The following is a 25,260-nucleotide window of genomic DNA, read 5'->3' as shown; positions in this document are numbered from 1 at the left end:
TGAGAAGCAAGGCTCTGATTGCAATTGAATTTGATTTTTCCTTCATTTGTGGGAAATACAGACTGTTGGAAATCAGACATTCAGTCATGATACTTGTGAGAGACAAGGATTAGAACTGCAGACTTGGGCTCATAAGGTGAGAATTAAAGTTTCCTGTGTGATTATATGGAAACTACAGTAAAACACACATAAAACCAAATTGCGAGTCATGCATTTCAGATGCTGGGAAGGGAGGAATGATGGATAGCCTGTGGCAAAATCCAGTGTATGTACGTGTGACTGCAAAAGATCAGAAGAAGGCATAAGCATCTGATTTAGAATACTTGTAGTGCAGAGGCAGATTCGTAGCATATGTTGAGAGCTTATAGGGAACAGGCCATGCAATATGTGATACCACACGCAGAGAGCCAGCACTCTGGAAACTTCCTTCTCCTGGGAAAAAGATCACGGAGCAACATTTATTTTTAAGAGGCACCCTCATGTTTTATATATTTGCGCTTTCTGTCATGATATTTGATATCATTGCATTTCATCACTTGGAGACACATTGCTTGGGAAGGCAGGCCTGGAGAGTATACCTGTGCTCTGCTCAAACCCCTTGTTGTGGCTGCACGCCATACTAGTCCCTTTATTTGGCCATTGTGTGTTCTGAGAGCAAATTGTGTGTAGTTGGGTTGAACTGATGAAGTATATCTTGGGAGACACGCACTGGAGGAAGACACCATGGATTGATAGACCCAAGGAGTAGATCAGTGAGATGCTCACAAATAGCAAGTCCAACCCTTTCTCCTGAGTTCAAAAAGAACTTAACATGAAACCTGTATGCTTTCAAAACCCTGTGTTCTCAAATCAAAGCAGCAATGCCCTAATTAAAGCCATGTCTAACCCTGACTCCTTACACATAACAGCTCCAGAGGAGCTGGCTGTCCTGCTTGTGCCCTCCCTCTGCCCTCCCTGACAGCCCTTTTTATGAGCAGACTGGAACACTGTGCATTCACCTCTGGCTGTGGGCAAGCAGGAGCTTCTGATAGTGTCCTGCCTCTTGCTGGAGTGGAGGTGACTGTTGGAGGCACATCTCTACCAGCCAAAATACCTCATCTGTGATGACACAGACCCTTCTGTCAACATCTCCTTCACGCTGGATGAAATATTCTTTGGTTGAGGCCAGGGGAAGCAACCTTCCCCCTTCAGATCCATTTTCCAGTGAGTAGGGGCTGCTTTCAGGTATTGAACAGGCAGCCAAGGCCTCTTACTGCTCTTTGCTGACACCATCACTCAGCATCCTCCTGCAGCATAGCTGGGGGGGAGTGGGGGCCCTATGGCTGCTTTCCAGCCACCAACAGCTGCACATTCCCCTCCAGAGAGGTGACTCTGGTCTCAGGGAGAAGGCCTGATGCAATGGTGTTTGGAAAGACCTGCAGCAAAGAAGCAGAACTGGGAGGAAGGGATCATTACTGGGGTAAGAATGTTGGAAAAGACTCCAGGAAGGAAACTGGCAATGAGAGATGTGGTTGGCAATGGGAGAGAAGTGGGAGTGATGGAAAAGGAATGACAGAGAAAACTCTGAGAGGAGCAGTTCAATCACTCTGTAGATAATACAGGATACTTGAGCCAGGATTTCAATTTTTATTTTTTCTTTTTTTTTTTTAATATTCCAGCTCTGATCTGAGTTACTGCAGAAGAATTGTTTTATTGTTTTGTGCCTGACTTTCCCCATTTATGAACCAGATAATGGCCATTAGCAAACCTATAGCAGGTGAGGGCATCTTCAGATCCAAGCCTGGAAGTGTTGACACTTGAGCATTATTGATAGACAAGTGGAGACAGGCTGTCTCGGTGAATACTTCTACAAAAATCTTCTTGAGTCTCTCTAAATTTGGCAGCTCCTAGAGCACATGCACCAAACCTGAAGAACCTTCCCAAGGTCTGACACTGGTACTTATACCCTTAACTGTTCTGCCAGCTCATGACAGATTTTGCAGTGCTGGTGTCGTGAGGGGAGGGAGCAACAGAGCTCCGAGCACATCCTTAAGGACCAAGTACCCATAAGATTTGTCTGCAGTTTCAAAAGTGCAAGTGAAGTCTCTGTCTGAACCAGTCGGGGAAGCCTGGACAGGCCTGGGTGACCTTAGACAGGTCAATTACTCCCTCATTTGTTCATCTCTGCATTTAAAAAATAAAATATGAGGATACTTTGCAGAAGAGTGATGAAGGTAAGTAAGATAAAGAGTAGGATGTGATGAGATATATTCAGAATCAGTGGAAGTGCTCAGATAAAAGTTCTCCATGAAGGTGGATGCTGTTATATGCCATTCATCTGCCATTCACCTCACTGCACTCTACCCTTGGTCACTAATTATTAACATCACTCAGAGACTTGAAGTGATTTCAACAAATTGTCTGAGATGTGCTGCTCTCATTTCAATAAGTCTTAGGCAAGACAACAGGAGAAACTAATGCAATGTCACAATGCTGATAGCAAGCGAGTCACAGATGCTGATACCAAGAGACTTATTTAGTCCATTTTGATCTTTTTTGCCTTGCTTTTCTGATCTCATCAAACAATCATTGCTGTACTCCACAACTGTGTCTCCCGGAGATCCTTCCTTATGACCCACAGCCCAGGCCTGAAGCTCCTAAAGAACTGGCCATTTTGGAGATCTTCACTGTGTCTTCAGCTTTGTTCACATCTCTGTTCAGAACCCGTGTAAGTGATGAGGTGGAAGTATTAGACGCTTCAGATGGAAACATTATAGACACAGTCCTGACTTTGATAGGCCACTGCTTGTGCTTCACTGGCCTGTGTGTGCTGCAGAATGTTGGAACTGGTGGGAGCCAGGGATGTTCAACAGTCTGGTGTTCAGTTACTTGAAAGTTTCACATCTTCTGAACCGAGGCAGTACTTGGCCTTTATTTTCTCCCCACTTTGCTGTCCCAGAACTGTCCTGGCCAGTTCCTTATGCCAGTCTGAGTCACACAGCAGCTGGAACAAGCTTCTTTCTGCATTAGTTTTTGGAAATGTTTGTGCTTTGAAAGAGCAGGGCCCACGTAGAGGACTCTTCATTTTGTCCAATTTACATAGTTTTGCTGCTCAGATGTTTGGTTGTTTTTTGGGGTGTGTGTGTCTTCAAACTTCCAGAACTCTGTTGAAACAGCTATTTCATGACCGGTGATGGAAATTTGTATTTATGTTTAGTGGAATGACACAAAGAAATAAAGAGTTTAGACATGAAGCTGATACAGAATCTTGTTCTTGTACTGGGGTGACCCCATGTCCATGGGGGAAAAGGAGTTCTGATCTGTGCAAAGGGTGTCTGTAGGCACTACAGACAGAAACTTTTTCACATGCCAATATACCTTACTGGACTTCTAATGGGTTAGCTGACTTTCACCAAGTTGGGGAACATCCATAGAGTGCCGTGAGTGGAAGTGACATATTTACCTCGCCTTGTCTCCTTTCATCCCATTTTAGACCTCAAACTGTCTAACAGCATTAGGAGGCCCCACAGAATAAGAACTTGAAGTCAGTAGTGCTGGATTTACTGAATCTCTGTGCTATCTCCTGAGACTAACATTAACTGAATGCATCAGGAAAGGGGCAAATTTTTAGGGATATGGGAAACAGGAAAATCTTAGAAATGAAACTTCGGAAACCAAATCTGCCTGCTGTGTTTGTCATGCAATTAGTCAAGGAGCTGGCTCACAAAGTTGTCTCTGAAAACCAGAAGAATCAAATGAGAACCAGAGGACAGAGGAGAATATGTTGTATTGATCTTTACAAATGAGCAGCAGTCACTAAAAGAGTTAGTAACTATCCGATAAATTTGGCTTCCATGTCTAGTGAAGGAGTCTAAATAAGGAAGGAAGAAGAATTTGCTGTGCCATGCATTCACATGGAGCCATATGTATATTAGTGAACCCTCAAGAGAGTTGCCAAAATGGAATGTAAATGATGGAAAAAAGAGGGGGTGAATTTTGTTGTCATAGAATACTGGAGAAAAGACTAAACAAAGTAAATCTGTAAGCAGTTAAAGCAAACCTCATCCCTGGTGAAGAAGAGTTTATTGAATTTTCTGTGTGACTCAGAGCACACTTAGTTATTAGTTTGATTCCTTTAGTAGCATGTAGGAAGTATGCTGCCCCTCTACACATGTTGACTTCACCATTGAAAAGGAACATGGATGACACACACATTGATTTGTAGGAAGGAAATCCAGACAAAACTTAATCACTTAGGCCAAGATCCAACTGCAGGCCAAGTAGATGAAAAAAATATGGTCATTTAATCTGTGTAAATAAGATGTCTATTCGTGTACTGAGGCAATTAATGTATTGTTTCATGAAGACTGAGCTGAAAATTTAATTTAAATTGACTGGAGATGAGGATTATAAAGCAGACTGAAAACAGGCTGGAGGCACCAGAAACACATAGCAATGAATAAATGCCAAGACTTGGTGGAAGATACCTCAGGGGAACAGAAGGGAACAATGTTAGACTGCTTTTGTTTAAGATCCCTGTTTATGGCTTGGAAGGAGGGTTGGCTATGGTAGCTCATTGTGGGATGGTGCTCATCTTGGAGAGATCATCCTTTCCAAAGCCCTCATACTAATAATTTTTGATGTGGCAAACTTTGGATGAATCAAAATCACAGCAAATGGTGCCAAAAAGTTCAGTCTGGAGACCTTACCCAAAGTCCCAGTGAATGTACCTGTCTGTAGGTGCTTTCTACAGAAATCTCAGTCCATGTGGTCCACCATTTAGAGCAAACAAATTCTCTTAGTTTCTATTAGGCTTCAGCCTCTCCCATTTATTTATTTATTTAGTGTTTGTCTGACTTTTCTTGCATTGGATTCTCCAAACCAGAGCCTCCTGGCTGACCCCATGGACATGCTGTTTCACTGCCCTGGTGTTTGAACACATATTGTGATTCCAGCAAGAATCTTGATACTAATAAATATTTCAGACAGAGGGCTGGTGATGCAATAGGGACCTATAGGATCTCTGTTTCCTTACTAAATTTACTGTTCTCCAGCCTGTTTCCAGAGACCTGGGAATTACTCAGTGAAAGCTGAACTTCAGGACTGTCCTTTGGGAATTATCACCATTGCTTTGAGATGGGGATTCAGTCCCTGGAGTCATCAGGCCACTGTTACTTCTGATTGTGGGTGTTCAGCTACCCTGCTGAGGGGACAAGGGCATGGTGCTGGCTGAGAAAAGGGATGGGCAATGCAGCTGGCCTTGCTGTGCACATCTGGGCAAAGGAGCTGGACAGGTAAGCCTGTTGCATATCTGGAAAGAAGTGCAGGGAAGGAGTTAAAGGGAACGCAGAGCAATTTTCCCATAATTTTGCAATTCATTGCCTGGTACTGTCCAGCACAAGCTGTAAGCTTCAGTTTTTATTTGTTCATAAGACATTGCTGAGCTACCCCAGAAGTCCTACACCCCTGTGTGTGTCTTATACAAGGCTCAGGAAGAAATGCAGTGAGGTTGTCTGTGCTGGACCAGTTCTGCAAGGCTGGCTCATATTCATATTATGAAGTCCCTGGGGCAGAGAATGTCCTAATGGGTTTCATTTACAAAGCAGTACTTCCCAGGAAGGGGGTATAGCTCAGTGGTAGAGCATTTGACTGCAGATCAAGAGGTCCCTGGTTCAACTCCAGGTGCCCCCTTAGGTGCTTCTTTTTAGGCAGATATTAGAAAAACAACTCTTTATTGTGTGCGTGGTGAGGAACTGGAACAGGTTCTCCAGAGAAGCTGTGGATGCCCCATCTCTGGAAGTGTTCAAGGCCAGGCTGGATAGGGCTTGGAGCAACCTTGCCTAGTGAAAGATGTCCCTGTCCATGGCAGGGGATTGAAATGAGAGGATCTTTAGAGTCTCTTCCAACCCTAACAATTCTTATGATTTTATGATTTTTGTGGTTTTAAGGAAATAGACATGGTGTTTAGACACTGAGTAGCAGGATCGAGATTATGAAGGAAGTTAAAGCATGAGCAACCAAAGGGACAAGCCACAGCCAAAAAGCAAGTAAAGATGGAGAGAAGGAGTGAGTGTTAACCACAGGAGCACATTTATTTCTACCCCTGCAAGAATCTCCATTTTCTCTGCATAGTCTTCTGGTTTGGGTACAGATACGGCAATCTTAGGGTCAAAAATGCCAAATTTCCCTCTTTTTCTCTAGTGCTTGGCTGAAGGAAACATTCCTCACATATTCCTGTGCTTAAGTGAACATTGGTTTGGGTCTTGAGTGGGAGGGATGACTAAGGACTAAGAATTAATTGCTTGATTCATTCTCTGATTATTCTTTACAAGTATTAGAAAAGGTGTTATTATCTGCTGAAAGATCATTATTTTAATTGTGCTTTGATGAGAAGAGAAAACAAGGGAATCGGTTACTCCATTAGTAGTGTATTAAAGACAAATGCAGAATCCCATGAAACTTTTCCCAAAGATGACATTTATTATGTTGTAAAATAACCTCCCACAGAAGCATTTGAAGCCCTGTCACTTAACTGATAAATTACTGAGGCCAAGAGGCCATACGACCTCCCTAAATTAATTGCTGTTTGAACTGGAGTGAAAATTAAAAGAAGTTGGTTTGAAGATTCCCACTGACTTTAAGTATCCCACAAAATTGTCAAAGATACCAGATTTATATCTGTTCTGAATGTCTAGATTTAACTTCTACCTGCTGGCCACTATGAGATCTTTTAAGGTTGAAGGAACTTTGTTAGCTAATTCCAGTTCTCTCTTTGAATACTTATAGTCTGTGATTAAGAAACCTCTCAGCCTTTTCTTTGTAAAATTAAAGTGGTAAATCTTTTCATGTCTTTCTCCATAATGAGATTTCCCATTTCTTAATTCATTCTTGTGTCTTTTCCCTCAATTATTTTTTGTTCCTCAGTACCTGCAGCCTTTAGAATAGGCTCTGAATAGCAGCAGCAGTTGCACCAATGCCAATTTGGGTTGTTGTAGCATTTCTTTGCTTCTTCTACTTGGTATTACATCTCTAGTGCATGCATTATGCTGCTGAAGATGTCTATGTTACACCACTTAGATTCTATCACTTTCTAGGCTTTTTCCAATTTGCTTCTGGCCTCCTTTCTCATGCCTGAGAAGCAAGTTCTCCACTGTTTAATCTTACATTCAGGACTTTACTGAAATTCATACTGTTGGCTTGTGTTCAGTTTACTGAATTCCTCTCTGGATTGTTTTGCTTTATTGTCCTCTGTATTCCACAAACTTACTAAATAATAATCTAACCTTTTCTTCTGTGTCAGCAATGAAAACACTAAATAGCACCTGGTAAGATAACATCTATAGGGGCCTGAAAGTTCACTTGCTGAGTGAACATTTGCCATTTATTATTTAATTTGGAAAGCTATCAGCTGGTCTCCAATTAATCTACACTGTACTATGTTTATTTTAAACCAGCACAGTATATTACTCAAGAATTCAAATTTGGTGCTCTTCAAAAGCCCATTGCCTCAACGCTATTACTTTTATCAAGCTCATTTGTAGCCTGATCAAAACATGAGACTGGATTAATTAATAAGACTCCTTTTCCATTACACGTTGTTAATGTATATTAATTATTTATTTGTTGAGCCCTGTCAGGATGTTCTGGGATTTTGCCTGTGATTGATGTGCTGCAGACAAGCCCAGGATGACAGGCCTAATTATCCCTTTCTAATGTGTGTGGTGTATGGAGAGCATCCACTTATTTATCTCCTAAAATATTCCTCAAGTTTCAGGGAAGCATTGTGTTGCAGTGAGTTGGACACATACATAGCAAGCAGCTACTGGATTTCACTAAGGGATTTTAATTTTTAATACTATTCTAAATGTGTCTGTTGGTTTTTATTATTGTATCATGCTCCCTTCTGAGTAGCTGTTTGCATACAGAATCTCTTGGGTATGTGCTTCTTGAGAAAAGAGACAGGAGCAATCTTCGGGAAGATCACCTGACCTGGTCTGAACCCAACTATGTTATTTTCCATTCTTTTCCTGCACCCACCAGATGAGCATGGGAACATCTTCTGGTAGTGCATTAGTCAAAATGATCATACATCTTTCAACTATTATTTTTATAACCTCTCCTCTGGGGAAGAGTGTTTGAAGTGCAGCGTATTATTTTCTTAGGATTTTAAGGCAGTTTGACTTTTATGAAATGTGTATCCTCTTACATCTTTTAGAATCACAGCAACATTAATGTTGGAAAAGACCTTTCAGGTCATTAAGTCCAGCCATTAACCCAGCACTGCCAAGCCCACCACTAAACCATGTCCCTCAAAGCCACATCACATCTTGCAAATATCTCCAGGGATGGAGACTCCACCGCTGCCCTGGGCAGCCTCTTCCCGTGCTTGACAACCCTTTCAGTGAAGACAATTTTCCTAATATTCAATCTAAACCTCCACTGGTGCAACTTGAAGCCATTTTCTCCTGTCCTATCACTTGTTACCTGGGAGAAGAGACTCATCCCAGCTTGCTATAACCTCCTTGCAAATACCTCTGCCTTTTCCTCATTCTTTGTCATTATGTTCTCCTCTGCTTCCAGTAAAGGATGGAGATTCTTGACCCTTCTTGGGTTGGTAATATATTTATAGAAACATTTTTTATTGTTTTTTTAAGAGCAGTAGCTGCACTTTTATTTCACATAACAGATGCAAAAGAATTGAACCATGTATCTTTAGTGAAAGGGAATGGGATTTGAAGTAGTCTGCAGTTCCTATAGGAATTCATTCCACCATTTTGATAAGACCCTTTTTTCGTTTCCCATTGATCCAGAAGATCATAGTTGTTAACCATTGTCTTCTTCTGGTCCTTGACTAAGTCTTGGAGATGTCCTAAATGCAGATCACAAATATACAGGCACAGATTTCCAGAGTTCTTCAGGAAGCTGGAATAGACAGTGGAGGAGGGATTTGCTGTGCCATGATGCTCTCAGCCAGATGAGTTTCTTGTATCAAATATCTCTGTGCCCATACCTGTCCCATGGATATATCCATCTCTCTAGCCTAACATGACAGACATTACTCAAAAATAGTAGGAGATGGGAGCTTACCATCAGCATTCCCTGTCAGCTCAACTACTGCCTGTTGGAAGGAAACCTTCCTTCTCTGAGGCACTGGGGATTTCAGGTTGAAGTGTTACTATGGTATAAATTAGGAAGGGGGAATATTTGATTCAGGAATCTTAGCTCAGAGTGTGGAACATGTTGGCAAAGCTGAGTTCTGGGTATGCAGATGCGCCAATGATTAATGGCTAAAACCCAAGAAGAGCTGCATTATAAATGAAGAGATTTGTGTTATTTCTCACAGAATATGACTGTGCTTCTTTGCAATGGCCAGTTTTGATACACACTGATAACAAATTGGGGCAAAATTTATAGGCTTCAGCGAGGTCAGATGTGTTTTGTTTTATTTGTCCAGGTGTTTTTTTTTTCTTTTTCTTTTTTTTTTTTTCCCATTTCTGTCAGCTTCCTTACATGGTAAGCCCCTTGCTCAAATTTGTCACCTTCCTGAGGGTAGAAATGCAACTCTGAGATATTGAAAACAATTAAAACTTAACATGACATGATTATAGGCATCTATAGGCATCTAAATAAAACTCCTTAAGATCAGCAATTCCCAAAGGTTCCTATTTTTGAAACCGTTTTTGCGACCACAGTACAGTTTCCCTTTGCACATCCAGGTCTATGATCATTTCCAGTTTGGGACTCAGGATCCATCCTGGTTTAGGAACCCCTGTTCTTGTCCTGTAGGAATGTCATGGTTCTGTCCATGGCTATACAAAAAGAGTCCAGCAAAAGCCACTCCATCATCTCTTCCCACTAGGATTCTTCTCTATTCTTCTACTATCTCTCGCCCAGACCTCTCTCACACTGGCCCATTTCCTTCCTCATCTTCCACTCTATCTTCTAGGAAAGGTCAATGTTCTGTAAAGTTCTCATTCTCCAAAAAGGGGTTAAAAGCTCCTACAAGCGGCCGGCTGAACCCCCCCCGTCTTCTCCGTCCCAGCCGTGCTGCCGGCGCAGGCCCATGTTTATCAAGCTTCAAGGTTACAGTCCCAGGCAGCGGCTCTCTCTTTCTCTCTCTCTCTGTGTCTCTCAGGGGGGCTGCCCGATGGCTCCCGGTGTCTCCCTCTCCCTCTCTTCCACCCTTCCACCCCGGGGCTCAGGCCTACCTCTCTCGGCCACATGGCTTTCCCCTCCCCCTGCCCAGCCAGCAGCTGGGCCGGGGCAGAGACCCGAACTCTTTCCCGCCGGAAACCCAAGAGAACCCTCCCAGGGGAGAGCTCTGCTTTTAACCCCGTGTTCTCAGAGGCGTGTCCATGTCCCAATGGCCAGGTTAAATGCCAATATTAAAGTCTGAATATCCATTGGCCAAAAACACAGCATCCCTAAAAACACATTTCCGGTCAAACCACCACAAGGAAGTAAAAATTCTCCTGCTGAGCCCCTTGGGTCACAATCTGCACTTTCTATAACCTCTATTAAAATGAGAAAGCATCAGCAATGCAATGCAAGAGAAGGAAGGATTTAATCACTCCTCTGTCTGTCCCTACCTTTTCAATTTTCAAGAACAGGATCCTTGATCTCCTGTTTTCTTCTATAGCACATGGGACACACTCATGGCTAAGTATTTACTGGATGGATTTGGATTTGGGAACAGATCTTTGGAATCAAGAGCATGGAGAATTTTGCAGGTTGCCCAGTCAGTTTTGCACCTTGATTTAAATAATTGTTCATTGAAAATTTATGTCACTTTCATCAACTTAGTGCAGCAAAGATGATGTTGGTATCTGAGGTACAAACTGACTGAAAATCCATCCTGTTATTAATAAATGGTGTCTGCAAACACAGTGGCATTTTACTGCTCTTAAATATTTGCCTGCTTTTGGCTGTGCTGTGGAAAAATAATGCCTGCTGGAGTGTTTCTGCCTCTGCCTGTCTTCTGCTTGTGACCTAACATGAACTGGTTTATGTAATGCTCCCTAGCAGCAGTGCTGCTGCTGGAGACAGGGCTGTTCCTGTGGCCAGAGTAGCTCCACATCCAATTTTAAAGGGTTTTTTAGCCATTCAACTTAACAAATGCGATGCCAGGAAGAAGGTTTTTTCCAGCAGTGTTTTATCTCCAACTCCAGTTAGGTGAGATTGCTGAGAAGGGCTGTGTTTGTTCTTTGTCTTGTTCTCTGTGGCCAAAGACTCCTCATTTTCTTGTGCTCAGTTCCTCCTCTCCAGCAGATAAGGTGAATATTGCAGTGAGATGACTCCTGTTTGATAGGTGTCACTGTGTGGGATGGGAAGAGTTGATGCCTTAGCTCAGGATGGTGGAGTTTCAATCAGTTGCCTTCACAGGAGCATTGCTACAGCAGTCCAAGGCTCTGCAGCTGACGTTTCATGGCTGTGGTGTCATCATCTCTGCAGGAGTCAGTTTCAATGTGACATAATATAAAGCAATATTTAGTTTCAGGCCAGGAATTTTCTTCATCATTTATGTTCGTGGAAGCCATGATTTCTTTAATGCAGCACAAATCTAACATATCCAGGGAATAGATACCCTCCAGATGTGCTTCCAGGCCTAAATCCAGGTCTAGAAATCCATACCATACTTCATTCAAGAGTAGTGGAAAGAGGGCCTGGATACCCCTTGATTTCTTTGAGCTGCCTTCGTATTTCAAGAACAGAGGCTTTGCAGCATGAAATTGTAATTCAAGGATAGCCTTTTGCTGATTTCAAGCAGTCAATTATTTGAATTTTAAGAATTAAGTGCTCTCGAGGTGGAAGTGATGTGTCTCAGTTGAAGTCTATTTTAAAATAATTTGCTGGTGATCAATTGTCTATGACCAGACATCTGGCAAGAATCATGTGGCAAGAATCAAATCTGTAAGTCCAACATAACCTCCCTGAGAGGAGTTTAGACTGTACCAGTGGAGTGTGTTCCCTGGGACAGAAATTCTGACTCATTTCCATGCCACAGACTTATGCATCCATACACAGCAGACCTCAGACTGCAGCACTGGGCACCAGGTATTCTGCTTGGTTTTTCTCAGATGCTAAAGCCTATATATAGGGCTTTCCCCCCCTCTCTTTTCTTTCCTCATTGTCTTTTGTTCTTAATTTTCTCTCTTCTCCACTTTCTATATGGGTAAAATGACACATCTCAGCTTAGAATTTATATTCACATGTACTTGTCTCCTGTTCATGCTCGTGATGGCTTAGAAAGCCTGAAGTGATATTCTGTAATTCAGTGTCCATTCATGTGTGTTTTCAGTACTTCCCATTAAACAGCAGCATGCAGAAATGTTGGCAAAAGAGAGATAACAGAAATGCTGTCCTCACTATTCCAGGGGGTAAAAAGCAGGCATTACAGGGACAAAATCGCCTTATTTTCTTCAGGGACATCTAATCACTTCAAAAGCTCTCCCTCTGACTTCCCAGTTTTTCCATCTCTCTGTGAGCTGCTGCAACCTGGAATTGGGAGTTTTGAGCAGATGGTGTCAGAGACACCTCAGCTGTCTTCCCAGCCAGGGAAGCTCTGAGAAGTGCCATGAAACTCGATTGTATCCCTGTTTAAATTCCCTACATCCCTGTTTATATTCCTAGAGAATACAGAATAGAGTATGGTATGGACATGTTTGGACTGGCTCCACACAGGGTAGGACTGACACCCATGGAACCTCCAAGCTGATGTGCCTCTGGACGGGGTCCAGCAGTTCAGCAGATGATGTCCCTGCCATAATTTCACTGCATCTGGACCAAGCTGGTTCATGTCCCTACCAAGTGCTGTCCTGCAGCATGGCTTAGCAAAGCTTGGTGGGGCATCAGCTTGGAGATCTCTTCGTGTTGTGACACAAACCAGATAAAAGCTACAGGGCAGCATCCAAATTTGTATTTCATTTGGGAGCATCCTCAAAGGCATTCAGTACACTTCTGTCCTCTCTTTCTTAGGTGTCTGTTATACCTCTGGCTCTCATGGCTTAAGGCAAATTTTACCTTAATTGGCAAGCTACCTCATTTTAATAACCTTTTATTTTGAATTTGCAGGACATAAGCATCGCTTTGGTTTGCTTCAGATGGCCAGGGCTGTATTCTACAGCATAAAAAACACTGGTAGAAAGCAGGGAGTGGAACTGATTCATCAGTAATAGCATCTCAAATGCATTTATTTATTTCTTAAGTGCTCTGGGAAATGCTTTCCTTGAAAACCACAAACTGTGACACATGTGGATTGATTTTTGTGGGTTTTACTGAATATGGAAACCAACAACTCTGTATCTAGAGTGATTGGAGGCGTGGAGACCTTGCTGACACCTCTGTGACATAGGATCATTCAAGCAGGATAAGGTCATACCAGAAAACTTGCAGGAATCTCAAAGCAGGATCTGACAAATCTTGCAAGATCAAAACCCTCAATGTTCTGCATTCTCCTTTCCAGCCTCTGGAGCCTACTTCCTCAAAAAGAGGTTAAAGGAAGAAAGGTACTTTAAAGTTCCTCTTTGTAAATTAAATCATAATTGATGGAAAATTAAAGCAATTGATGTAATATAAACCTCCTGGTAACTGGAGAAGGTGCTACAGAGGCTTCCCAGCAGTTATACATCAAGAAACATTCTTAATCTCCTAGATAATGTGGAAAAGGAATGATATTTATTATCTACAAGTCCTTACAAGCTGAGGATGCAGTTTATAAAACTGTATTGCGCTCCCCCTCCTTTTCCTCCTTTATTGTAATCCTTCACCATGGATCATTTTACATCCAAACTCACCTTCATCTGTTATCGTACTTTGGTGATTTATCGGCATCATGAAGTTCTGATTAATAAGGCTAGAAGGACATCCATCAGAAGAACTAAGAATCTGTGATCATTTCCTCTCAGGCTCTCATTAGCTGTGGCTGTCCTTCTGGGAGTTTTATCTTTGTCTTTCTATTTCCAGACTAAAGCACATGAGGCTTAAAAATAATATCCTAAGATTAATCTTTTGTTTCTCTTGCCTTTTAAAACCTTTGGTCAAGATGGAATATGATCTCCATGCTGTCAGCTGAAATAAGTAGAAACAACACAAACTGTACAAATACACTCCTAATGAATGAGCAGGCAAGTCAGAATAATGGATGGTTTGATTCAGCCTCCTTCATTCTAGATGGAAAATACAAAGCTCTACAGATAATCCTATGATCATATAAAATATTTGTGGGGTAGATAGGAATTACACTCAACAGTTTCTTTTCCACGAGAACTTCCTTTTTCTTTATGTTGCTTTGGTTTTTAAAATGACATGAGTGTGAAATACCCCTCTGGTACTTTCAGGTTGCTGTGCTTAGTGAAGTGGGAAAGGTTTTGTTTCAGAGTTTCTATACTAAGCTCTCTTTTTAATGAGACACTCCTAGGTTAAAAATACCTTCTGAAAGCAACTTCCCACGTCTTTCCTACATCAGTGACAGATTGGAGCAGAAAATGTGGAGTACGCCTGAAAGTGATAAGTTGAGGTTAGAGGTCTAGCCAAAGTCAAGTGCTAGGGAGTTTCAGCTGTAGAGAGCTGATGCTTTGAATTATAATAATGTGATTAATGTTTCTAATGTAAGTGGGTTTGGGAGTTACAAGGAGTTGCAGCAACAGCTTGGATAAGAATGGTGAAACCTGCTTTTAGAGTTTTATTTATAGCACATTCATTAGGTTGGGCAAAATGGACAACATGTGCTTATGTGGTTAATGATAAATCCATATGAGGACTAAACTAGTCTGCTGAGTTATGAGAAAGCCATTTGTAGGTCAGATTTTTCTGGAGAGAGACAGACTTGAGAGGAACAATTCCTATCTGTTTGAGGGTAGGGGGAACAGGGAGAGGGGAGAAGAAGAAACCAGCTTTTCTCTTTTTGTAAAATACATAGGATGTTATGTTACATAAATGTTACAGATCTTCATTAGTTTTTAAAGGTCATTTGCCCCTAAAGTTTATGTAGATGGCTTCATAAATGCCAAAAATAGCATGGGAAGGAGCAGATATGTATGGAAATTATTCTTTTTTTTTTTTTATAAAATGGCAGATAATCTAATGTTAACATATGAAAACTGCAAAAGCCAGAATACATCTCTGATGCATTATATTTTTTCTTGTGAGATTCAGACAATCTAGAATGAAATTAAAGTTACTGAAGGAAAAAACCAGTTATATAAGACTATTCCTTCTGTTTGAATTCACCACACTTTAATCCTGCTGCTGTAAGCAGTTTAAAGTACTCTTTCAACAGAAATAGTTTCCCCAGGTGAGAGTATAGTTAATAAACCCAGTATTTTGGCACGTGGTTCATGTTGTGGTTTTAGTTATAGATCTTCCAAAAGGATAAAAAATGATTGGTTCTCCTCCTTTATCCTTATCCAGGGTTGTGCAGGTCCTTCAGCCACAGGTCCCACTGGTTTCCACCAGAGACCATGATGCCATTTGGACTGAAAAAATAAAAAAGAAATAAAAGCAAGAAAAACAAAGACAAACTAGTAAAAGAAAACCCTTATAAATTCCCTCTATATAGCAGCCAAATGCATAAGTTCCATGCTAGAATTTCAGTAGTTGCATGCTGCACGTCCTCACAAATAAACAGGCAAAACCTATCCATCTGCAACAAGCTATTTCCCTTCTCTGCTCTTATTCCTTGGTAGAATGTAAATGTGATGTTCATTTTCAAGGAAACAAGTTGCTGAGTGAATACTCTCAAATGTGTTCCCTACCTCAACTGGGTGTTGCTGCAGGTGCTATTTGTGAATGAGCTCAGATTATCAGAACACACTTTCAGAAAAGCTGACTGATTATAGTGAGTATTTTTAGCAAGAGAAAATGGCACCTAGTGCAGAGATATTTAATGATATATATGTATATGTACAACAAAAACAAGCACAGGAAGCTCTCTCAGATGAATTCCTTTTGAAAAGTAATTTATTACTCTCAGGACAGTCACTTAATAAAATACATGATGGCTTTCCCCCACCCTTGACACCCTGTAATCCACAGTGGATCCCTGCTGAGAAGATGTACTTTAGTACATCTTGGGCTCCAGTGGTAACTGCATGAAAACTTAATGGCCTAATCAGAGTTTACCTCATTTAGAGGCTACAGAAGATGACTTGTTTCTGCCATCAAAAGTCATGACAACACTATTATAATATTTATTTGATAGATATGAAATAATCCATGTTTTGCTCCAACAGGTAAACACGTTTTATTTTTGACCCCCTTGGTAGACACAGAAAATTAGGTTCAGAGATTGCAATAATTAGCTAGGCTAATAATCCCTGGTGCAGGAGGGTCAGCTCCAGAGGGGATTCATCTCACCTGTGTTAAACTGTGTTTGGACAAAACAAATTATCTTCCACAAGGACCAGTCTCTATTAATTAGAGAGGGTCACTACAGATATTTAGCTCAGATCTACCCTTGAGCTGGCTAAGCACAGTGCAGGTACATCCCACCCCATGGATTAAAACACTGTTTTTTTGAATGACAAGCAAGGACCAAGCTTTAGGACTAGATGTGCTCCTTACCTTGGAGAGCTTACAGACTAAAACCAGTGTCTTAAATACAAAAAATAAGGATGTTAAATCTGTGTGGAAAGGTCTGAGACTCACAGGGCAAGGCTCTATTTACCCAAGGCTTCAGGATGAAGAAAAAGTCATGTCATTCTGAAATTAGCTATATTTAGTTTACTGGTTAAGTTAATTAAACAGCACCGGGGCCCTGCCACTGGAAAACTTTTATGGTGTTAAATATTATCATGGTCCCTGTTTATCCCAGGGTGGGGTGCCAAGTCTCTGGCGTAGCTTGACCAGTAGCATGACCCAGAGATTGTTCCCAACAGGAAGTCTGCATGGGGCCATTCTTTTTTGGAGGTTAAGGGCATTTAGCCCCCCTGTACATGAGGCTGTGCCTGCTGGCCCTGGGACCAAAGACCAGCCCTGACCCTGTTTAGCTAATCTCTTCCTCTTCTCATTTTGTTATTTGACCTCTTCATGATCAGAACCATGGGGAAGCAGCTATGGTGTGCTGGGCTTGATGCAGGGCTAGCCTTACTTTGAAATAATGTGGTGCTATCTAATTCCCTTCTGCTGTTCTCTCTAATCTGTAAAGACCTCACAAATCTGATTTTGGCCTGGTTACCCTAATCTGCATCATGGGCTGCCCAATTCACTGAATTCAATGGGCCACACTGGACTGTGTCAGGATTTTGAGCTCATACTTGGTTTTTTGAGCTGGTTGAGCAAACAGATCTGCAAGATCTCTTCTTGACAGTGCACTAGCTCTGATCTGAAAGGAAACACAGCTTTAGACATCTGTTTTAAGGGCAGGACTATTCTGAGCTTATTTAAACTTGATACAAGGCTCTGTTTATATTTCTTTGATTAATTGAAAATAACCTCTCATTAGGGAAGTGACAACCGATACCGTATGATTGTGCTCAAGTCATTCACAGGAGCGAAAGAAATACACCAAGGGTTAGGCAGGTCAAAGCCCTTGTTTGGATCAAAGCATATGTTGAACACTGTATAAATGCCAAATCTGAAAGTGTTTTGTGTTTAAGGTTGAAGTTTGGAGTAAAATGATACTATAACAATAAATCCCTAATTCAGCTTGGTAGGTCGCTACTGCATTCACAAAGGCACAGCAAAGAGAGGGATGCATCTGATGGAGCAACTGGATAGGAGTCCAAGTCTGTTAAAAATTTACAGTATAGGTGAGGTAATACCACATCCAGGTCTGGTAGGCACATTTGAAAAAGAACTTTAATGCAATGGAAATGGATCTTGAAAGAGTGACAGGCACAGTTTGTGGTTTGTCCATAAATCTGCCTTACCGTGAGAGACTAAAAAAGCTCAGCTATTTTTATTTATTCAGGACAAGGTTATGAGATGACTTGTCTGTGGTTTTGTAAAGCTGAGCTTGCAGGGAGAGGGAGCAGCAGGCTCCAGTTTCCACTCAGAGCTGCATGGCTTGGCTGCTTTCAACCAAAATATTGGAGGGTCCCCAGCTATACCTAGGCTTGAAATATTCCTGCTGTTCTGGGGGTAAACTGAGGATGGGCTGTACCTTGGTGGGCTCAGCCTTCTCTGTCCATGCCTGATCTGCAGCTTCCTGGAGAGACTGGTGAGTGATGGCCAGGGTTGAGGGTGGAGAGTGAGACAAATGCAAATCAGAAAGGCAGCCCTTCTTCTTGACAGGGTGATAGCCACTGAAATAACTTATCTGGGGTGGATTGTCCTTCCCTGAAAGCCTCTGATTTGGGGGGGATGTGTCCTTGCATGATGTGCCATGATTTTGTAATGAGTCAGGTGTTGCTTTGGGACACCACACCATTCTGTGGCCTCAGCTATGCAGGTGATCAGGCCAGGTGATGGAAATGATCAAATGAGTGATCTCACCTGGCCTTGAAATATTCCTATTAAATAGGAATATTTAAATATTCTTGTTTTAGTGGGAATATTATATTCTTATAAAACTGATTGGTAAATGGAGATGTCTCAGTGAGGCCATCCTTAGCCTGAGGAAGGTCAATTTTTAGGAAAAAAAATCTCTCACCACTTTCATATTTGTAGGTAGAATGGCTATGTTTATATTTGCTTTCCAGGAAAGAGTTAAATCTGAGCTTAGACCTGGGTTCCAACTGTCCCTGTGGTTTACTATATCTGGTAGGACATCTTTCAGTAGGATGAGGAGTGATACAACTACTTCCAAACAACATTTGACCTTCTGTTCAATCTACAGTGACCTGGTTGTGTGGGCATCTCATCCACCTTTCAGCAGTGTGTAGGAACCAAATCAGGAAGATGAGGACCCCTTAGAAAGTCCCATGGGCTCCTGTCAAAGAGTTTATGGCACTGCCTACTGCAAGGCCAGGTGGGATTTGCAGAGAGCCCAGAGTCAGGCTAGGTCTGGGCTGACTGAGAAGGGCACATTTTAAGTTTAAAGGATACTTTAAATCTGCAACCAAGTTCAATAGCTGCTGTGCCCTTGCACCCACCATGTAGAGAGGTGTTCAGAGGGTTTCCCTTGCTGGAAGGTTAGAGTGGATATTAGGAAAATAATCCAAATAGATTAGGAATGATGCTATTAGAAAATCCATTGGCTTGGATATCAGGAAAAATTTCTTCACTGGAAGGCTGGTCAAGCACTGGAACAGGTTGGTCAGGGACATGGTGGAGTCACCATCTTCAGAAATGTTCCGAAAATGTGTAGGGTGTAGGTGTGACAGTTGGGGATATGGTTTAGTGGTGAGCATGTTGTTACTTGGACTTGGCAACATCTCCATTGCAACATTCCATTCCATGGTGACATCCTTCCATTACAAAGTTTTACTGTATCTTGATTAGTAATCACTACACTGGAGTGATTATTCTGTGATTTTTTTTCCTACTAATACTCTTTTTTTCAGCCTTCTGACTTCAGAATTCAAAGACCAGAGGTATGAAATACCTTGAGGTATATGCTCATGGGACATAAAATCCTAATGACTTTATATGATTCTGAAGTATCCATCCAGTTTTATTCAGTAAAGGCAGTTTCTTGCATCTATCCAAGCAAAGGTTTGACCGCACAGTGTGATTTTCTGCCTCTGTGAGTCGTGCCACTGGCGCATCTCGCGGGTGCCTGGGCTGTCCCTTGTCCTGTCCCGGGCCGTGTGCTCCTGTCCGGGCTGGGCACAGCCCCAGGAGCCCGGCCCGCCCCCCTGTCCTGGGAGCTGCTGGCAGTGCCGCATTTCGGAGCGGCTCCTGGGGCAGCAGCTGCCGCTCAGGATGCGGGGGGGACCTCGCTCCTGCCTGCTGCCCTCAGGCACACGCTGGAGCATCCGAGAGCTTGGAAAAGCCAGGAAACTGCTGAAAATGGCATTTTGCTCTTCGTGTCTAACATCATCGCACCACTCCTGCTCAAGTAAATAAACTCTGATGGGAATCCCGCCCCTACCCCCTTCATTCCTTGCTTTAATAAAACTTGTCACAGTGATTTTTTTTTTCCCAGTCAGCAGATTTTTACGCTCGTTAACGAGGGCGAAAAATTTCTCTTCCCCCCCAGTCGCCCCCAGTTGCCTCCCCTCTCTTTCATGTCAGGGGCCAAGTTTGGATTGGAGCCTGGTGAAGTTTCTGTGTCATTTCCTGTTGCTGCCCTCCCCGACACTCGCTCCGCGCTCCAGCCCTCCCGCAGACGCGCAGGGCGTCCGCCCTCCCTCCCTCCCTCCCTCCTGGCCGGTGGCTTTTGGGGAGGATGTGACAGCGCTGGGCACACCTCACGCTCCCGCCTGTCAAGCCGCATTCCTGCTCCTGCTGTCGCCACGGGCTCAGCTCCCAGCCCGCTGCCAGGAGCGCCAAGAAGCCGAACGCTGGAGCAACTTTCTTCTCTCCAGGCAGCTCGCGGTGCGTCCCAGGCTGCTGGGAACCGGAGGCGGTGAGAGCAAACCCATCCTTCTCCCGCAAACTTCGCCCGCTCCTGCTGTCCGTGCAGGAGATGGGGAGCGAGGGGCCGGGGATGCCGGCGCTGGGTGTTTGGGTGGGCGAGGGGCTGCGGCGGGGTGGGGAGGGGACAGGAGCCCCGTGCGTCTCACTCCGTAGAGCAGGTCAGCTGTGAGGGCTGGCATTGGTGCTGTTGGGCTGGTGGCTTGATGTGAGTGACGGAAAAAGGGCTGTTGAACAGAGGGGGAGAGCGGCACGGGGATGTTCGGAAGCCGGGCAGGCAGCGAGAGGAGGTGAGGCAAAGAGCAGGGGCTGCTCAGCCTTTTCTCTTACGTGTTTGTCTTTCAGCTTCAGTTTAGTGCTCACAGGTTTTCCCAGGGCTGGCTTGCGGTAGCGTTCACGGGGTTTGTGAGTGTGTCCAGTCCCGAGGACTGCTTTTCTGAGCAGAAATAGCTGATACATGTGGAAATCTGTGTTACCCTCGCTTGGAGGAGCGGGCACGACTCAACTGGCATCTGTAAAATCCTGCTTGTGTTGCCTTTCCTCTGCCATTGCCTTATTTGCTCGCTGAACACACGTATATTTGGTACGAAAACGACACAAATGCTTGTGCTTTAAAGTGGAGCAACTGTGACTTCATGTACTATTTCTGTCATTCCTGACTCGTTCAGTCTTGACTGTTTCTTGGACAAATAAGGCATAACAAAGTGACAGATAAATCCCGAAGCATGTGCTGGAGCCGGTTCCCGGAGCTTCCAGAGTTAAAAGGCTTTCTTGAACTCACTGACACAGGGCAGTAAATCTCAGTGTGTCATTAAGCGAGGGAGAAAAGCGCTTGCAGAGCATTGCACACCGGCAGATAGAGTCGGTGCTGCACAACCCCAGGTCTTCACAGGCAGGATCAGCTCCCAACACCTCCAGCTACCCAGCAGCATTTAGAAAGGTCAATTTTATGTACAATATTTACCAGCTAATTGTAAGTGGGGCAATAAAAGCCTTGGAGTTGGCCCCAGGAGAAATGATCCCCAGGCGTTGTGTACGGTGTGTTTACCTCCCAGTCACTGCTTGATTCATGTTGCTTTCTCAGCTCCCTCATTTTATGCTGGTTTGGCAGTAGAGTTCTCTCTGTCCCTCCTTCCCTAATGAGAAAGTGGTGGAAAAAGGTACAAGATGGGTATGTAGGAAAGGGGCTTTGGGCTCACTCTGAGCACTTCAGTCACTCTCCCCTGCCCCCAGCCAAGGCATATCTCCTCACATGGCTGGGGAAAGTTCAAGCCCCCTGTCCAGCCTTGGCACCCCTTGTCTTGCTGCCATAAGCAATAGGGGACCCAGGAGACATTTACTGACAGCTTTGCCTGGAGCCAGTTTCTAGGTAAAAGCTCAAAGTTTCTTTCACAGCTCTTCCATGAAAGGCTTTTTTTTTTTTTTAATTGAGTTGAGTAGGAAATCCTTTTTTGGGTCTTCCAGTCTCCCAGACTCTTTCTGGGTGTTGTGCTACTGGAAGATTTAACAAAAAGTATTCACTTTCAGTATTCTCACAACAGGCTTATACATGTACTAGTGAGGTGGTCCTGAGGATCTGTGCTACACACAGGGCTTGATCTGAGACAACTTCTGGGTGTTGCTGGAGTTCAGGAAGGGCCAGGACACTCCAAAGGCAGTTTGGATGTAGTCACCTTGTTTCAGAGTATAAGAGAGTTTAATACTATGTAGGCGTCAGGCTGTGCCAATTGGCTTCAGGGCTGAAGAATGGGCTCTGGCAGGGGTTAGTTTACTAGCAGAGACACACATAGCCAAAATTGAGTAATGAGCTCATGTAACAGAGGGAGGAGAGAAACTGTAGCAGGAGTTGCTCTCAGCACCTCCTAGGAGCCCAGGAAACAGCATTTACCTGGAGATGTGCTCTGTATTCTGTGTGTGAAAGGAAACGGGGTGACAGACTGGCATTTTCACAGGGGTTCAACAGGCAAGTCAGCTCTGAGGTGAATGGAATCATTGCCTGTGCAAGGTGACTAGGGGGCTGACTGAGCTTCAGGGGCTGCTTTGGGTACTTGAAGGGGGGATATGACCTCAAGGCCTTTGGAAATGCACCCATATATACAGCTGTTAAGAGATGAACCTCAGTCTCCAGTGAAGTTTTTGGGAGTGCCTTTCTAAACTGTCCCAAAACTTTACCTCTGTGTCAGGGAGGTGAACATAATTTCATCCTTAATTTTTTTTGGATTTAAATGTTAACCCTGTTCATTTTAAGCTGAGATCACCCTGCTGATTCCAGTGATGTTATTTTTGATTTACAGCAGTGGAGAGCAGGTAAAAATCAGTCCCTTAATACCAGTCCCTTAATATTTTTCTGACACTTGCAAAGAAGAAAGCAAAACAAGAGAAAACCCACTCAGGGTGAGATCATGATGGGAACTGAAGGGTCTAAAGTACCACCAAGACTTTTCTGACTTTTTTTTTCTTTCTTACTTGCCCTACATCTCAGCTTTTGCTTTTGTCAATAGAAATCTGTTCTGTGCATGAGCAAAAGCTGGGTCCCTATTTTTACACAGAATGCTGTAACAGCAGCAAACTCAGGGTCCCTGTCTCTCTCCTTGTGTGAGCGTGCTCTCCACACCACACAGTGTTCATGTAGCCTTGACAGATGAGCCAGGGGATGGCCATTCCTGTTCTGCTGCTTACCTTGGGAAAGTGCTCTGGAGCCCAACAGACTTTACTGTCTGGAAATATTTCCTGTTGCACAACATAAATTGTCTCTTTCAGTTTAATCCTGTTGTCTTAGATTACCTCACCAAAGTACTACTGTGAGTAAAGCCTCTCTCGACAGCCACTCCACTGCAGTTCTAAGAGGCCACAGGGTGTGAAGACTCTGCAAGAAGGTGGGGTGGGTATGTGCTTCCCTTCCCCCTTTCTCATCTTGCGCAAGGGCAGGGCAAGCCTGCTTTTTAACATCAGGTCTCTGTGACTTCTCCTCCCTGAGCCAGACCCCTCTGCAGCTCCACAAACCCATGATGGCCACTGAGATCCCCAGGAGAGATCTCCCATCACTGGTGGCTTCTTGTGGTGCTGGTGGTCCTTTTCTCTGAGCTGCTTTTTCCTGCTTCAGTGCTTGAGCTTGGTGTGGTGCTCCCTGTCCTGCCTGAGGTTGCTCTGAGGATTCTGTGCTGCCCACCAGCATGTTGGCTGCCATCTGCTTCAGTTTCTCTCATCTTCTCCTGGGGAACAGCAGCAGCATTTGGGGTCGCCTTGGCCCAGTTTGTGGGTGCTTCCCAGCTCCCTGTGCTTCCCCATCTCCCCAGGCTGAATCAGACACTCTGTGTTCATCTGCTTTGCTCTTGCTCAGCTCCAGCTCCAGATCTCGCGGTATTTAAATGCTGATGCACAAATTTAGGTAACATTTACACGCTCTAGTGAGTCTTCAGCTCGCCTGCACAAATTTCTTGTTTTCCTTCTTCTAATGCAGTGCCACTACCTGAGGACAGTGCTGCCTCCTTGCTCCAGGGAGCTGCTGATCCCTGCTCTGTTTATGGGACATTGCCATAGCAATGAGGATGTGTAGTGGAGATGATCAGGATTAACCAGGCCATATCCCTGCTGCTGGCCAAACACAGCCAAAAAGGTGCCTGGCTCCTTCCCTCCCCAAACAGAATCCTGTTTGCTTTGACTATTTTTAAACGTATTTGCTGGTGGAGCCTGGAGCTCACTGTCAATCTGAGCCTTGCCACATGCAACCCACAGCTCTTTAAAATGAATTATTGTGGCAATGGGAAGGACAGTTTTTGGTCTTCTGTCCACTGGCTTGGGGCTACCTGACATGATGGTGGTTGTGGCAGTCACTTGCTTCCCAGTAAATCAGCTAAAGGCAACAAACTTCTCAAAGTCAGAGGCTTTTTCTCCTTCCTCCTGACTCTGGACTTGAACTGGTGAGAAGGAGGTGAGAGGCCTCTGTATCCCATCAGCAATTCCCTCAATCATCCTCTCCCTCCCTGGAAGTGTTATTTTTGGTTAATTCATACAAGTCTGGGCCTCCTTGGTCTATCCTGTGGGAGGAAGCTCCAGGCTGGAATTTTGTAATAAAAGCCAGATTTTTCTCTGGAGGCAGAGTGGAGGAGGCCACTCCTGTTGCTCCTCCAGTTCTTGTTAGTTCTTGATCAGCTTAATCTGGCAACTGTGAGAGGTTTTCTTTCTCTGCTGAGAATAAATCTAGCTTCTGAGGAAGGACAGCATTGTGGTGCTCACTCTGAGATACCTGATTTCCACAAAGCCATTGGTGGAAATCACAGCTCAAGCTGTTTGGACCTCATCTTCCTGAAGGAAGTTTCCAGAAGTTCACTGGGTCTCTGAGTGCATCACAGGCCATTTGCACCCATGCAGAACCACAGCTTTCCTAAAAACAAGGCGTTTCCCTCCAGTGTCCTTGGCCAGAGTTAGTTTGCTCTTAACCTTAGGAGCACAGGGCAGTCTGTCCCCTGCCACACCACGGAGAGGCTGGTTTTCACTGGAGTGAATATGTCTGTGTACCTGCACCTGGGAGAGTTCTCAGAAGTGTTCTGTGGTTATGAAAAGAACACAGATCTGGCCTCTGATTCCCTCTGTGAGCACGATAATTCAGCGTTCTCCTCCTTCACTGACCATTGGCGATAGAAAGACCACTACTCTCTGCTCTCTTCTCTTTGCCTGTCCTTAAAGTTGGAGTTGTTTCCATAGGGGCTGGTGCAGTGACAAGCTGAGAACATCTGAAGTTGCCATAATTTAAATATGCAAGTGCTATCTTAAATATATCCTGGGAGCTTACTAACAAAATTTGAGTTTTCTTCAGACCCAGTG

General features: G+C 43.7%; 1 protein-coding gene and 1 non-coding gene across 2 annotated transcripts in view; both read left to right on the top strand.

Moving 5' to 3' along the window:
- The window catches only part of LOC118685121 (protein eva-1 homolog C-like), a 204,692-nt gene that overhangs the window by 118,414 nt on the left and 61,018 nt on the right, over positions 1 to 25,260 (top strand). The gene's annotated exons all lie outside the window — the stretch shown is intronic.
- Positions 5,599 to 5,670, top strand: TRNAC-GCA (transfer RNA cysteine (anticodon GCA)). The gene has a single exon. It is a non-coding gene; the product is annotated as a tRNA-Cys (tRNA).

Source organism: Molothrus ater, chromosome 3, assembly GCF_012460135.2.
Source record: "Molothrus ater isolate BHLD 08-10-18 breed brown headed cowbird chromosome 3, BPBGC_Mater_1.1, whole genome shotgun sequence".
Lineage (NCBI taxonomy): Eukaryota > Metazoa > Chordata > Aves > Passeriformes > Icteridae > Molothrus > Molothrus ater.
Note: the sequence above shows the minus strand (reverse complement) of the source record. Positions and strands in the feature narration are given on the sequence as shown.